This window comes from Serinus canaria, chromosome 12 (assembly GCF_022539315.1).
Source record: "Serinus canaria isolate serCan28SL12 chromosome 12, serCan2020, whole genome shotgun sequence".
Taxonomy (NCBI): Eukaryota; Metazoa; Chordata; class Aves; order Passeriformes; family Fringillidae; genus Serinus; species Serinus canaria.
Window position 1 is genome coordinate 2,908,558 of NC_066326.1, and position 16,400 is coordinate 2,924,957.

The 16,400-nt window shown below is 45.9% G+C and overlaps 1 protein-coding gene across 2 annotated transcripts in view; it reads left to right on the forward strand.

The window, feature by feature from the left end:
* Window positions 1-933: 933 nt before the first annotated feature.
* Window positions 934-16,400, forward strand: part of CNTN3 (contactin 3) — a 98,081-nt gene continuing 82,614 nt past the window's right edge. For both annotated transcript variants that reach the window (XM_050979437.1, XM_050979438.1), the window contains exon 1: window positions 934-1,045. The gene's annotated coding sequence lies outside the window, so the exon portion shown is untranslated. The remainder of the gene's footprint in view (window positions 1,046-16,400) is intronic.

Consider the following 16,400-nt stretch of genomic DNA (forward strand, 5'->3'; position numbering starts at 1 on the left):
AGAGAGACAATTGACAGGGGATGGAGTGATGGGACACAGCAAATGGCACTGGCAAAGAGTGGGTTTAGATGGGATTTTGGGAATTAATCCTTCCTTGTGAGGGCTCTGAGGCCCTGGCCCAGGCTGCCCAGAGCAGCTGTGGCTGCCCCTGGATCCCTGGCAGTGCCCAAGGCCAGGTTGGAGCAACCTGGGACAGTGGGAGGTGTCCTTGCCCATGAGAGGGGTGGCACTGGAAGGGCTTTAAGGTCCCTTTCTACCCATTCTGTGGTGCTATGATTGAGTCTCATATCAACACTCCACTGTGGCTCTGAAGACAAAGTCGTCTCTGGCAAAATTTGACTTCAACTGAGGCACAGGGAGCTAATGCACACTTTATTATAACACACACTTCACTGTGCTTTGGGAAAAAGTGGCTTGTGCTTTGGGATGCTGAAAGATAACACAGGTTTCAGGAAATTTCAATACTACCTGCTAAGAAAAAAAAAAAAAAAAAAAAAAAAGAACTTAAACGAATTCTGCTCAGCCGTAATTACAGCACACAGCTCTAATGCTGCGATCAGCCGGAGCCAGATCCAATAAAACCTCCATCCGGCTCCTGCACAGCGACCTACGTGAACCTGACTCTTTCCCTGGGCTTCCAGCCCAGAAACGAGATGCAGTTTTCATTTAAGCCATAACGCCTCAACTTTCCCCGGCAGCGCATCGCTCCTGAGCGGGTGGGTCCAGCGGGGCTCCCGGGGGAACCGCGGCCGCCGCCAGCGGAGCATCCCTGGCGCCGGCGGGCCCGGCTGTGTCCGGAGGGGCTGTGCCGGGTCGCGCTGGGCCGGGCTGTGCCGTGCTGGGCTGGACCAGGTTGTACGGCCCCGGGGCGGTGAGGAGCCGTGAGGAGCGGTGGGCGGGAGATCGCGCCGGGCCCGCCCCGCCGCCGGGAGCGCGGCCAGCGCCGCTCCAGAAGAGGCGCCGGGAGCCGCGGGAGCCGCAGGATTACGGCGCTGGCTCCGCGGGGAAGGGACGGCGCTGCGGCGGCGGAACGGCTCGGCTGCAGGTGGGCAACTTCGGGGAACAAAGTTGGGCAGCGGCTGAGGGGAGCGCAGAGCCCCCCGCAGCCCTCGGGGGGATGGAGCGGGGGAGCGGCCCCGGGGACACGGGCACCGCTCCGGGCGCGTCCCTGCCGGGCTCGGGGGATGCAGCGCCAGGCACGGGCGCTCGGTACGTGCCGCTGCTCGCCTGGGTGACCCTGGCTGGTGGCATTTGCGAGGCTCCTCGCCCACCTGCAGGGAGCTGGTGTCGCCCCCAGTCCGTCTGTCCCGGGAGCCAGGGCTCCGCCAGGCGCCCGTGGCTCCCCCGGGGCTGGGAACGCGCTCCGGGTCCGGCGGCGCCGGAGCGTGCGGCTGCCGGCGGTCTGAGCGTTTGCACGGGGTTTGGGCTTTTTCCCCTGTAAAATTGTTCTGAGCGTGAAGTTGCTCAAGTTCTGAATGTGGGAGGCTCTGGCTTTGCTTTTAATTAAGTGCTGATTGTCTCGAATGCGAGAAGGCGCGTACGGGAGCTCGCCCCCAGCTCTGGTGGCGGTGTCGGTCTGAAACAGCCCCCGCACCGCGCCAGTGAAGGCTCGTTGAAAAGCTTTTTCCTTTCCCTCCCGAATGAGAATTTCCCTCTTTCTGCACATCCCTCGCGGCCGTTCGGGTTTGACCGAGTCGTGGTCACGGCGGAACTTTGCCGTCAGCCGGGCAGAACAGAGCGAGCCGGCCCCAAGTTTCAGCCGTGGCTCGGCACAGCCGCTGCCTCCGCTCCGCCGCAGCCCCTGCAGCGCTCGCCGGCTCTGCTGCTTCTTCTCTAACCGCTCATCTGCCTTCCCTTGCAACTTCATGGTTCATACCTGGCTGGGTGCGAGCTGCTGGTGTCCCCAGCACCGTGGTGTGTCACCTTGTTGTCAGTTCGGCGTGGTGCCTGGCTGTGGTTACCCCAAATCCAAGAACCATTTTGTTGGATACGTCGGAGGGAGATCAGCCCGTTCCTGATGGGGGGATGATCCAGGGATAGCCTTGGGTGGGAACTGGTTAGTTAGGTTTATCTTATTGGTGCTACTGACACACACACAGAATCAATACTCAGTTTTTGCTGTGTTTTACACGGGGGGGAAGAGTGTCAGTATTTCTCTTGAGTGCAAAAATCAAAACCAAGATGTTATGAAGAACAAGAAACTCTCCAAAGTATCGACTGCTGTATTTTGCTAGAGAAACTTGAGCACTAGCTTAAGCTGCATGCCAGGCTTGTTCAGTGATGTATTTTTGAAATGCATATGGGAAATTATGAACGAAATACTAAAATCAGGAATGGAAATACTGAACTTGTAAGCGCTGAAAGTGTGTTACTACCCGTGTGGAATTGTTCCAGAAAGTTGTTTATCATGCAAGAGACTTCCCACAGTAATCTGGCAAGTGCACTTGTGAAAGCATTAGAGGGGAATGATTGGTGAAGGTGCTTAACTCTCACCAAAACGCTGCCAACATGGTGCTGGGGCTGCAGCTCAAGGTGCTGTGAGCTCTGTCCTGCCACGCTGGCTCTTCCCAGAGCTCCCAAAGATCCCTGCTCCTTCTGTCTCTTACTCCCTTGCCCAGCAGGGGATGGATGGAAGCGCTGCTGGAACTGTGCTGTTTTCTGGAATAAAGCAGTGGGAGGTGCTGCTGGGAGCACAGGATCTGTGAGCTGCCAGTGGCTTTGGGTTTTTCCAGGGTGGGTTCTGTGGATGTCACCTCGATGGATAGAACAGGTAGGGGCTGTCTAGCTGGTCTGCAGCTTGGTTTTTTCTGTGTTAAGGAAGTTAAACCACTGGATTTGGGGAGTTGGAGCTGCTGTGGGGTGGTGGGAAGCTCTGGTGGTGACTCTTGTGGCTCTGTCACTCACTCAGCTGCAGTGTTGGTCACCTAAATTGGGGTCTTGTTCAGAAATCCGAGCGTGCACCCAGCTGGCTGCACACCCTGCAAACCCTTGAGCTGGATGTGAAATATAGACCTGCCTAAACAACTTGTTCTTTAAATTCCTGAAGATCACGTCACCGTAGCTAAGGAGCAGTGCCATATTTTCTTGTCACTTTTCTATAATGCTTCTGAAGTTTCCACCCACAAATGCTTCCAACCACTTGTGCAGGGGCGGTGGTTTTGCTTGTTTGTTTTTTCTGAGCTAAGCTTTGCTGTCTTTGATGTTGTTTATGTTTATGTTCTTGTGGGAATTTTCCCATTGCAATACCACAAGAACATCTTAATGTTGTTGTGATACAGCAACGGGAGGTTTCTGCAAATAGATTCAATCTTTTTACTGTTCTTCCTGGAAGAGGCTGAGTCTTACAAGTGACATAAGCCAGTGGTTTTACATGTGTGGAAGTGATCATCAGGATTTACTTTGATACCAGAAGACACAGATTAACTTCAGTCTGCAAACAAGATTTTTTTGGTGTATTCACAGTGGTGTGAGGAGTCTGAGGAGCCAGCAAACCTGCAGGGACAGGGAAGTGATCAGTGATGAGGAGTGACTGGGGCTGGACTTTGGATGACTTGAGAAAGAATTGTAAGCCTGGTCTTGGTTTACTAGAAAATCAAGGAAAATGGGGTTTTTTTTCATGTATAAAGTAATTTTTAGTCCTTGGTGCTCAGCTTGGGGCTAGGTCTGTCTTGTGCTGTCAGATCCATAACCTGCCAGTTCACGTTGGGAAATCTGGGAACAGTGAATTAGAGTCCCCTGGGAGGCATGCACCCATGGAAGCTGAACACTGCTGGAGATACAAGTGGTGAGAAATGACTTTTTCAAGGGACCTGTGTGATGCAAGCCTTGCTTCAGCTCCTGTTGTGCATGGCTGATGTCAAGATGGGTTAAATAGCAGCATAGTCGGAAATTAACTTTTGTTTGGAGAAGCTTAGGAACTTAATGTTTTGGTTTTTCAGAACTGAATGGGCCACAGGAACTGGCTCTGGAAATGGACTTGCCTTGGTGCTCTGTTGCTGGTGTCTTTAAAATATATCTGCAGTAACAGCAATTCTTGTTTCAGGTATTGTTGGTTGGTTTTGCAGCTCTACAGCTGAAGTTTCCCTCTCTCAGCCAAACCAGGGATGATAGTTCACTCAGTGATTGGCCAATTGAAAAACAACTGGAATGCAGAAAAATGGAACTGTAAGAGCTGTGGTTCCCTCCTGTGCCAACATCTCCACCTTTGACTTAGTGAAGCTGTTTAGAATTGTAGCCCAGACTTTTCGTGGAGATTTGATGGTCCACATTTTGCAGGATGTTCCGTAGGAAAATGAATTGCAGGAAAATAATTAAATAATTATCAGTGATACCTTGTGATGTGCCTTGAGCAGGAAAGGATTAGGGAAAGGCTGCAGGTTTGCCTGAGCTGAGAAGTGCTTTCCTGATTCAGAGCTCAAAAAGGCACTCAGGTCTCTGGTCCACTGAGACAGATGAAAACCAGATCAGAGCTGATGGCCTTTTACACAGAAGTGTACCCAGGAGAGCCCTGCTGGGGTAACAGGAGTGGGGAGGGGGGAAAAACCTTTGAGACTACAGCCAACTGAAATTTATTCATATTGATTTATTTTTCTTTAGTGTACTATCTAATACAAAGAAAAGACAATGCAGAGTGAGGGAAAGTGGCAGGAGTTCAAAAATCACATAGAATTTCAGTCTTCATGATGGAGTGAAGGTGGTGGGCGGCTGGTGAAATAATGGAGTTAGGTGGTATTTTATCAGTGTAAAGTTAAAATCTGCACGTTGAAATTTGGTCAGTTGAAATACAGGTCATAGTGTTTACAGCATTGGCTTTATTTTTAAACAGCACTTAGTTTTATACCCTTAAAATTTCACTTTTTAAGTGTAATAAAGTAAATTAATAATATTTAAAATAAGTAATACTTTTTTTTGGCACAGCTGATATAGGAATTTTTCCCAGATTATACCATCCAGGTATTTTTCTCTTGAAAAATTTATCTGTTAATTAAAGAATAATTAATTAACTGGCAGAGGTGTTGCAGTTCTAGCTGGGGGAAGCAGCAGTGGGAGCTGCTGAAGTTGTGCTCGGCCCTGGACAATCCCACCTGCAGCTCATTCTCTTCTGGAGAAACCCATTTTATAGGAAGAGCCAGGATTTGAAACCTGGACATGTATTTTAGTGTTTTCTTAATCCTGATTGCACACAGGAGGAACTTTATCTCTGTTTGACTAAATCATGAAATGCTTAAAATCTGGACTGCAGAGCTGGGGGCTCCCAGAAAATGAGCTGTGGGCTGTAAAAGGCTTGGGAGTGAGTGGTGGTAGGAGCAGAAAAACAGAATGACCAGGCTGGGTTTGTTGTTTTTTTGTTTTCAGCCAGTTCTTGGTTGCTGGCAAATACAAATAATGCATTTCTGAGCTGCAGTGAGAGGGGGAAGCAGTGCCTGTGATGGCAGTGAATAGGTGTGAGCAGGAAGGTGCTGACAAAATCCCTGTGCAAGGGAAATCTGACTTAAAGACAGTGCCACCAAGCTCCCTGAGGCCTGGGGAGCCTTGTGCTCCCTGATATTCTGCAATTCCAGGACGGAGCAGGGCTCCTGCAGCCCCTCAGCAGGTGTGTGAGCAGCTGTCTCTGCTTTCCTGAGCCCAGCTTACTTGCAGAACGAGCCCAGAAGGGCTAAACTGGTTCAGCTCTTCCAGATTAGTCCCTCTACATAGGGTTTAATTGAAGAAAACGAAATAAAGCAGTTCTTAACCTTAGTAGTGTACAAAGGAAGCTGTGGAGTCCTGAGCTGTTGTGTCTGAGTGAGGGGTGATGGACACAGCACTGCAAGAGGCACCAGGTGAGGGCAGATCTCCTGCCATTCCTACAGATCTATTCCTAGATCCTGTTCCCTTGGTTTTGAGATCTATGGTTGAGGAAAAACCCACTTGTACAGTTAATTCTAACAGGGAAGGGAGAAATCTTGAATTTTACTGTAGCTTTGAAAAAGTGGTTTGAGCTTTGTTGAACCATTATGGTTAAATCCAGCTTCTTTTCCCACCAACATTACAAGTGGTAATGAGCTACCCTGGTATTAACTATTCTAAAAACTCTCCTCTCCCTAGTCCTGTTTTTTTGTGACTGACTCTTTGAAAAAAATAAAAGTCCTACTGCTTTTCCAGCACTGCTGAAATCACAGTGCCATGTTCCTGATGTGGGAAGCATATTTCACTTCAATAGGCCTTGACAATGCTGAAGAGTATTACTGCTCAACATGTTCAGGCCTTTTGTGAAATGTAAAATATAATAAATTACAGCTGTTTGTAGCTGTAAACCTCTCATTGGAGTAAACTAGTGGGGAAAATCAACTGGTTTTCCACAGTCTGGCTTCATGTGAAGCATGTCCAGCATCCCTTTTGCTTGTGCTGAGGTCAGGACAGTAATTTCCAGTGTACTGCAGTACTTGACTACATAAGGAGCAATTCCTGTCTAATCCAATCCAGGGTGGATCAGTGAATGATAAATTCTGTTTAGCTTGCAAGCATACAGATTTTCATAGTTCATTTGCAGAAGGATCACGCATCTCTACATTTGAAGGCATTCCATTTGTTGAAGTTGGCATCTCTTAGCATTCCTGGTGAAATGTGCAAGATGAAAAATACTGTTCTAATGACATATTACTGTGGAGTGTTTTACAGGAGAAACCAGCAAATTTAGCTGCAGAAACTACTGTTTATTCCCCTGGATATTGCAAAATATTTTGATTTTTATCCTGCCTTCTTAAAGCTGGGTGCGGTTACCTGGATGTGTCTGTCCCACCTGTCCATCTGTCCTGCTGCTTGAGGAGAGTTGGATTGTAATCCTATGGAAGCTGAGTCTGTTTTTGCCAGAGTGGGGGAAGATACTTGATTTTTGTGGGATGCTGGAGCAGGTAATAGCCCTTGGTGTGGTCCTGGGTGGTGCAGTTCTCACATCAAAAGCTCCCTAGTGAAACACCAGCATTCCTGTGATGACTTTTTCTTTGTTTAATAGGAAATTTTTGGTGCCTGCTGCTGTGAGTGGGGTGCAGGTTGTTGTGTGGGCAAAGCAGAGTGGGAGGAGAGCTCTCTGCAGCACCCTGGCGAATTTAACATCTCAGCCCAGTGTGTTGGTGTAGCTTGTAAATGACAATCTCAAGAAATGGCTGTATATGCATGTTTGCTCTGTCAGGGTAATTTATAAATCAGGGTGTAATTTGGAACGTTTCTGCCATGTCACTGCTTGACCACCAGCCCCTCTTTACCTCTGAAGTTTGTGTGCTCAAGCAGGACACTTAAATAATAACCTTTTTCACTTTTAGAAACAAATACTCTAAAGAAAGAGGATGAAGAACCAGTAGCATCTACCCTGACAGAGGTGTTTTCCCTTGCACTGTTAGGATCAGGAGAAGAGCCCAGTTTCTATGGTTTGCAGTCCTTCAAGTGCATCAGTTGAGCATTTAAGAGCATGTTTTCAGCAGTGTGCACCTCCTTTGGATAAAGATTTATTGATGCTGCAGAGCTGCTATGTTTGTGTGTGTGTGTCAGTGGTGTATGAAAAGCACCTGTTTGCACACTGAGCTTTCCACCCCACAGAAAATGTTTTGTTGTTTCAGACTCAAGATCTCGTCATTGATCCTGAGAGAAGGGAGATTACCTTGATTTACCTGCCCTAAAGTCTTCCTGCTGAAGTTGGCTGCCTAAATTGATGCTGAAAACTTGAGTTTTGTGTGTTGGAGCTGAATTGCAGTTCAGCTGGACCTGTGCTAGCCCAGGGCTGCATTGACAGCCCCCAGGAGCTCTGTGCCATCCCTGCCTGCCTGCAGGGAAATGCACTCACATGGGTTTTTATCCTTCTAGAAAAGATGAGGGGCAGCAGCTGCTCCTGTGTAACCTTTTCCCTTTCCTGGGCACTGACTTCTTTTCTCCTCTTGCCTAAGCAGGAGTTAGCTTTCCTCCTAGAAAGAGCTGAATTAATATAAGCCAGAGTTAATTTCCTCTTCCCCCCCATTTCTGAGGGGCTGCATTCTCCCAAAGCACTGTTCCTCTCACTGATTGTCACATCTCTCCTCATCTAAAAACCCTGTTGAAATTATAGTGGAGAAAGCAGTGAAGCCTTACAGAGAGCTGGCAAACTGTTTGTAGAATCAACTGCAGTTCTTGGAGTGCCTGCATACATGTGGTAGTTTTCCTTTTAGTTGTGGAGCTTAATCTGGTTATAGATCTTGCAGTTTTTCAATTTCTCACTATAATTTTTGCAGCTATTTGATTTTGAATCTCACATTGACTATTTTTGCTATGGTATTGCTGAAGAAAATAAAAATTGCTGTGGCCCTTGTGGAGAGCAGTGTTTCTAATGCTTTAAAAGCTGTAGTTTATAGTCTCTTTGAGCATCTCTTTTCCTCAATAAACTTAAAATGCAAACAGAAGAGGTGTTGCATCTAACAGTGCTGTTCTTCTGCAACTGGTAAATGAAGGAGAAGTCAAGTTTCATGCCCTCTGCTCCTGGAATAAGAGATTGTGGATTTTCCTTGGCACTTTTTTTTCTGTAGCAGGTTCTTCCCTGCCACAGAGCTGTGGTTCACACACTAAAATCCGGAGATTAGGAAGTTCCAGTCCTTCACCAGGTGCACTTGGAGACTGGAAAGTTACTCTGCACATCTGTCCTCCTACAAAGCAGCTGAAATAAGCTGGGCCTTGATGAGGAAATGCCCCCTCCTCTTCATCTTCAGAGGCACAGCCCTGGAGCCCCTGGCTGCAGAGGGGAGTGCTGCCAGCCCTGGGGTGTTTGCTGAGCCCTGGCCTGGGAGTGACACCCCTGGAAGTGCTGGTGCTGGCACTTGGTGCCTCTCCAGAAGGCACTGAGGTGAAAGAAAGGACTTCTCTGAGCTTTTTTCAGGCTTTCTTCAACACCTGCTAGAGAGGTCTGGAGTGTCTCTCTCCTGTTTGTTACTCATTCAATTCCCAGCTTGGATGGAAATGAATCAAGCCTGTTGTAAGTCCTTAGGGCTTTGACCTTGTCCCTGTCCTGTCCCATAAATACCCTTGATGAGGCCCATTGTGGGTTGATAGGTTTATTTCCAGGTTTATTTCCAGATGAAGAGTCTGATCTGCCCTCAGTAGTTGTGTTTGGGGACTGGAATGGCTGCAGAGTTTAAACTCCTTTCTAAAGCTCTTCTACTTTCAAAAATACCACCACAAAGCAGCTTCTTCATAGGCAGGCTCCACCTGGAAATGTGAAATCATCTCTGGCTCAGAAGCTGGTTTGGAGCTTCTGTGCCATTTCCCAAGTCATGCAGGGACTTCTCCAGCTGGGAAGCTGGAGCTTCTCAGCTTCAGAAGCTGCTTTGGGGCTTGCTGTGCCATTCCCAGGTCACACAAGGGAAACATCAAGGAAAACAAGCACAGAACTCATCTCCTCTGCTAAACCACACCTGACTCTTCCTGGTCAGATTTTTCTTGGGAGAGGACTTGGATTTTTGCTTCTTTCCTTGGTCACAGGGCTGGAGGACTCCTGAAGTGTCTGTCCCAAATGTAACTTAACCTGAGCACTGTTTGCCATCACTTGCTGGATGCTCTCCAGAGTTAAGAAAGTTGCATAAGCTCCTTATCTGGAGTTAAGCAGCTTAAGGAAGTTGCAAAGCTCCAGCACCTCGTGCTTCTCTTGGGGAGCTGTTTTAGCCCAGTCCTCTCTTCCCCCAGCACCTGAACATCCTGGTGCTGCAGATTCTGATAACCTGGTCTGTTATCTCCTCCTGCCTCTGCATCCTGAAAGAACAAAAAGCTCCCAGACCTTTGTGTGGCTGTGGATACAGAATGAAAACACAACAGGAAAATCTGTGAAGCTGATAGAAAACTGCTGTGGTTTGGCATTAAATCTGGAGCTTTCTCCACTCTGATCTCCTTCTGAGATGGGCTCTGGATTACTTCCTGCAGAACAGGCATCAGTTCTGATCTGGGTCATTGATTCCCTTCAATTCCTCACCTGGTACCTGCTGCCTTTTTGAAAACCTTGGGCATTGTCACTGTAGGTGTTTCCAGCCTGGAAAATTATGTCTCAAATTTATAAATCCCTAATGACACAAACATACTTCTAGTGGCCAAGGATGTTCTCTTTCCAGCAGAAAATAGTCCAGAGTGACACTTCTAAGAAAACCAGGCTCGGAATTTTTGTTTGGCGTGTGCAACAACACCCTGAACATAAAAATGACTTTTTCTTTTTCCTCTGCAGTCAACCTAGCAAAACAAGCAGCAGAAGAAAGTCTCCTCTGTCCTGATGGCCCTTTACACTATTGTAACAAGGGCCATCTTCTGCCAGCCCTTGGCTCCCTGCAGCAGGGACAGAGGAATCAGCAGTTCCTCTGTTTTTTCAGGAAAATGTGAAGTGCATTATTCCCCAGAATAAGCACTGCAGACAGTGAAGTGCCTGTAATTCTAATGCAAATTTCTTTCAATTCTAGATTGGTAAAGATCCACATTTTTCTTTTCCAAAAGGCTCAGCAGCTTGTCCAATTAGCCTAATTAAAGATGGCAATGGACATTCCATTCTCAGATTGATTTATTCCTATGCAAAGTGATTTGAACTGGTTCAATGGCACCTGTGCAAAGGGGTTGAGATACAGGGATGGCAGCAGAGAGCTGGTGTGGTTTTCTTACTTTCACAAAATAAATGTTAATGTTTCACTGATGGAAAACCCATTTACTCTTTCCTTTTGTAAAGTTTAACTCACAGTGAACTTGCAGAGAATCCCAGAATGGTTTGGGTTGGAAGGGATCTTAAAGGCCATTCCATTCCCATCCATGTGACACCTTCCACTGTCCCTGGCTGGCCTTGGACACTTCCAGGGATCCAGGGACAGCCACAGCTTCTCTGAGCACCCTGTGCCTCTCTCCAGATGCAGTTCTGGGCACATTTGTTATTTATCTGGTTCCTTGCCAACCCTCCTGAGGGATGCATTATTCTGATAAATTCCATGAGTTCTCTTTGCATTGTGTGGAGGATTTCTAAAAAATCCAGCCCTTTGTTTTTCATACCTGAGACTTCTCCTGATTAAAAGGGGTTGGTACTTCTAGAAGCAAAATCCCAGCAAGGCTTTATCATCAATTGGCAAAGCTCTCTGGTTGTGTTCTTCCTCTCCATGAAGTCCAATATATGGTGATCCAATTAATATTATAGGAAAGGGAAAGAAGTCTTGAAAGTCTCCTTTAATATTAGGCTTTGAAAAATCCTGCTTCTCTGATTCATTCTGGTCAGGTGAATTTAATGGTCTGCTTAGTCAAAAAAAAAAAAAAAAAGCTAAAGGCTCCTTTGTAGAATTAAATTTGGTTTTTTTATGAGTTAAAACCATGCATTGCAGGCACAGCTTCAAGTTCTCTTGTGCAAGGTTTTTTTTGTTGATGAGTTTATCCTTTGTTCTTGTGTTAATGGCACCAGTTCAAGCCAGGCACAACGTGTTCTTCAGGGCTCTGTTTGCACCTTCACTCCTGTACAGTGAAGGATGCAGAGGTGTCCCAAATATTTTAGCAGCTGCAGCCTCTTTCGGGCCATGTGAAAAAGATGTGACTCCTCAAATTCCATGTTCAGCTTAGAATCACTTCTCCCTGTGAGGAGGATGAGAGCCCATCCAATATAAGTGTTGACACACACAAATATCCATTCTTCAGGGAGGATCTCTCCTCTTGATGATGGTGACTCCAGAAAAATGAAATGCAGAAGATCAGGAGTTCTCTGGGAACAGCTGGAAGGAGTTCAGGGATGCTGCTGCCCCTAGACCTGAGAGGTTTGGGAAGAAGTATTAGGTAGGACTGTGCTTTAGCAGAGAAAAACACAGGTTTAGTGGTGGATTGTATTTATGTAGCACATCTCTGGTCTCTGTTTCTAAAGGACCTCTGGTGTCTTTGGCCTCTTCCTTCCTTTGCTGGCTCCAAACACAGGACTGCTGTTAAACCATGTAAACAGTTTCCACTCTGTGCTTTAAATCAAGGTGCTAGTGGATCTTGCTAGAGGGAAGAAAGCAGCTTTGTGTGCCTGTAGCCCAGTGCAGAAGGGCTGAGCTCTCTGGTTCAGTGGGTTTATTGGTTTTTAAAGAATTATGAATTTAGTTTGAGGTCGTTTCTGGAAAAGCACTTTCTCTTGGTCTGCAGTACACGATTAATGGGGAGAGCAATGCCAAGTGCATTAAGACATGAAGTGAACCTTGGAGATCTGAAAGAAAAACAGCATCTCCTCAGGCCTGGGGCTTGCTGCTTTCCTGTTAGACATGGTGCAAAAGAATTGTTACTCTCTGGAGCAAAGTGATATTTGGGAAGTGGTATTTTGGTCAGTAAAGCTCTCAGTGTAACGTACCTGGAGTTGTACCTCAAACTCACTTTGGTGCCATAATGAACCTCACAACAATATTATTATCATCATCATGAAATAAAGCTCCTGAGCCTCAGAATTTAAATTTGTGCTTGTTTCTCCATCCCCCTGCATGAGCTCTGTCTGCCTCACCCTTCTGCAGATTTGCTTTCCTGCCAGGGCAGCATGCCAGGGCATTTTGTATCTTGGTACTTTCAACACTTTACAAACCAATTAACCTCTCTCCCCATCTTCTTTTCCTTCCATGTTTTTCAGACCTTTGTCAGACAAAGATTTCCTAATTTGAATTTAGTTCCTAAGTCAAGAAATTGATTTTTTTAGCTCTTTAGATACTCTTAGGTTCATCCCCACTGAACGTTATCTCGGTGCAGCTCTCTGCTCCTTCCAGTTTTGTTTGGGTTTTTCGTGGTTTTTTTTAAACCAAAGCTGTCAAACTTGCCCAGCAAAGGCAGTGGAGTCTTTATCACCTCTAACCTTGTACTGATATTTAAAGAGATCTTGTTAAGTAATTTAAATACTTGCTTGTTTTTATTTTTTCTCCCTGAAAGTGAGGCCTCATTACATGGGAAGGATAAAAGAGGTGTTCCACAGTTGTTTGGCTAAAAAAGCTGGTTTTCTTTGCTGCTTTTGGTGGATCAGCCACATTTGCATGCATTAATCTTGGGTTGGGCTGGAAAATTCATCTTTTAGTGTCAGTGGAAGAAAACTTACTGGAATTTAACCTCTGATTTCTGCTTTTTCCAAATTATGGTCTTCTGCTGAGACTCATTTTCCTGAAGACACAAGGAATGAAGATCCCCAAGTAATAATAACTGTAATATCTAGAGTTGTACAAAACTGAGATGAAATTCCCTTTCCTTTCCATCTCAGGGTGCTGGCCTCCTCCAGCAGTGAGTTAATGAAGCAAACATGGATCTGAACTAATGCTGGAATTAAGTGGATTAATGAAGGGGAGCAGGGATGTGGACAACAAAACAGAGAAAGTGAGGAGTGGGAGAAATGGCAGAGTGTTAGTTAAAATGAAAATATAACTAAAAAACCATATTCTGTGTTATTAATAATAACCATTAAATGGTTTGATTCCCTTTCTCTCCTATATGAGAGCACACAAATCAGCCCCACTCATCCCTGAACATCTCAGGTGGGATCCTGATCATCTCCTGTGGGTTTTGTTCTGCCTCCTGGTTGGGTGTTTCTCTTACAATCTCACTTTTTGATTAATATCTGTGCCACTGGTTGGAAATTTGGCTGAAATGCAGTATTCAAGTTCTCAGGCGATGTCTCATCGTTTCCTTTGTAAAAAAGAAAAGAAACTTTTTCAGAAAAATATTTGAGCATTTTATTCCTATTCATAAGAGAGAGGAAACTCTCTCAGACTGAAGAACTTTTCAAGTGAAACTTCATAGACATCAATGCAGATTAAGCTGCCTTGGTCTCAAATAAGAAGTAGAAGGGGGGAAAAGGAAAAGTGCAGAAATGGGTTCAGCTCTAACCATTCAGCTGTGACTTGGAGCTTTTCTCTCCTTTCACATCAGTGCTCTGTGCTGCAGGGGATTATTTTCCTGCATGTGACTTGGAGGGAGATAATCACAGACAGGATAGATTAAGGGTACCTGTGGCCATATCTCCCAAAGCTCAGTTCCTTGCTGAAATTGGTGAATGTTTCTATCAAGCTCCTCCATTCCCACTCTCTCTCTATATATATATATTTGAAAAGAATAAGAAAAAGCTGGCAAAGCTGTATATGAAATGTAAATTTCACATTTTTTTCCTTTATTCCTCTTGTTTGCTTCCTTGCTCTTGCTGGAAGCATCTATCCCATTTTCCTCTCTTGCCTTATTACTTCTTGGGAATTAATTGTTCTTTTGTGATTAAACAGAGACAAAACATCTCCTTACCTGGTGCATCTTGGGCTGTAAACAAATGTGGTGCTGGAGCATCAATTTTATGTCAGCTTTGGTGTGGGGAGTTTCACTGATGTTGGTCAGGAAGAAACAAATGTGCAATATAATAATAAAATATCCAATTCACACCATGTGTAGGATCAATTTAGAGGACAATCAGCTGCCTTTGTGTCATGTAATACATTTATTTGTTGGAGTTTTTGATGGATTAGACTCCCTAGTGTTAAAAACCCCAAATAAAACCAACCCAGCCACCAGACATCATCTGCAGGGCAGTGGGAAAAGCTGTCCTGTCTTGCTCTGAGTAAATTGGCCAGAAAAGTCTGCATTAAAATTCATTATTTAAGAGTTTAAAATCTGCTGTCTTGGAGGCATTTTCCATCTAAAAGGCAAATTTTGGCCAGGGCTTTGTGGGAAGTCCCAATTCCATGGTGGCATTTGGGTGGGAGAGGTGCAGGTTCTCATCTTCACCTCTGTCAGGGATTCTTTTTTATTTCTCTTGGGAAAAAGAAGTGACTGCCCTGCATTTTCTGGAAAATTCCTTTCTAATGCAGTGCACAGGTCATGTTTTAAGGTTGGGTGGGGTGTTTTAAAGATGTGGTGGTGTAAGGGGGGATCTCTTCCTGTATTGGGATGGTCATAGGACAGAAATGCCATTTAAATGGAATAAATTTTCTTGTAGGTACTTGAGCATTGGTGAGACTTGGGAGGAGGAAGGGGAGGGTGAGAAGGGAGAGGTTTTTCTGCCATTCTGCCATTCTCTCTTTAGCACACGTTAACTGATACATATATATATATATCTCTATATATATATATATATCTGTAAATACATATGTGTGTATATGTAGGTAGCTACACATTTTACTGTTTGCCCTAAAAGTCTCTGGAGTTTTCCAGTCCCAGAGTGTCTGACTGTTTAATTTGTCAGCTCTAGAGGTGTTCAGCACAGAATGAGTTCCTCATGTGTTGCAGTTTGAGTTGTCAGTGCAAGGGAAGGTCAGTGGGTTGGAAATGCTGTTCCTGCCTGCTCTGGTGGAGTTTGAGCCTCTCCTGTCCTGAGAGGGACCAGGCAGGCTGCAGTGCTCCTTTTGAGGAGGATTTTTGGCACTAAGAGCAGCAACAGGGGGCTCTGAAAATCAGAGTAACCTCTTAGGAGAAGTTAAACACTGCCCTGATGTCAGTTTTGGTACATTTGGATGTTGGGAGAATCTTTGTGTTGAATGTTACATTCTTTTAAGTAGCAGAGTAATACTGTCAGCACTTTTTGAGTGGAGTGTCTGCTTTGCTGTTTTGTGGCATTTAATGGGCTGTCTGTGGTTGGGTTTTGTTGTCTCATTTTTAATTTGTTTTCAGTCTTTTTTTGGGGAGGGAGTTGAGGACAGGCTTCAGGTTTGTGTCGGATTTTTTGTTCCATTTATTGAAGTGCTTGCTGGCCTGTTGTCACTTTGCTCCCTGGATGCCTCAGTTCAGGATCTGCTTGAATTTCACTTCCTGGGATTTGCTCAGGTGTGGGATCTTGTCCTACCCTGTGATTTTTGAGTAGAGATACGAGGGAGAACCTGTTAAAAAACATATTTGAGGAGAGTGGTTTTACCATTTGCTGTAGCATCATTGGGAATTCTGCAGCCTGTAAATTTTTGATGAGGAGGGAGCTGTTGACAAATTGCTGCAGGTGACCCTTGGAGCCAGGGCAGGCAGCATGGATCAGCATTCCTGGGGATCTGTGTGGGATGTGGCTGTTAATTCCAGCTGGACACCAGACAGGCACAGAGCTGCTTGGTTCTGGCCAAGGAATATCAAAGTGGAATTATGTATGCAGGGGAAAGTGAGGGGTTTTTATTGGGGCAGCCGTGCAGGATGAAAGAGGCTTTTGAAGCTCTGGTTTGCAGGGGATGGCAGGAAGGTGCTGGCACAGAAATGCTGATTTTTGTGCCTCACCAGGGACAGTCTGAGTGTGCTGGTCCAGGCTCCAGGCTCAGGAATGAGGAATGGATCAGGAAAGCACCCTGGGCTGGTGCCAGCAGGAAAGGGGGGATCCTGCCCCTCCCAGGTGATTTCCCACCTGCAGAGCTGCCCCAGCCCTGGCCCAGCCCTGGAGGAGCTGGAGCTGCTGCAGAGAGCCCAGAGGAGGCTCCAGGATGGGCAGAGGATGGAGC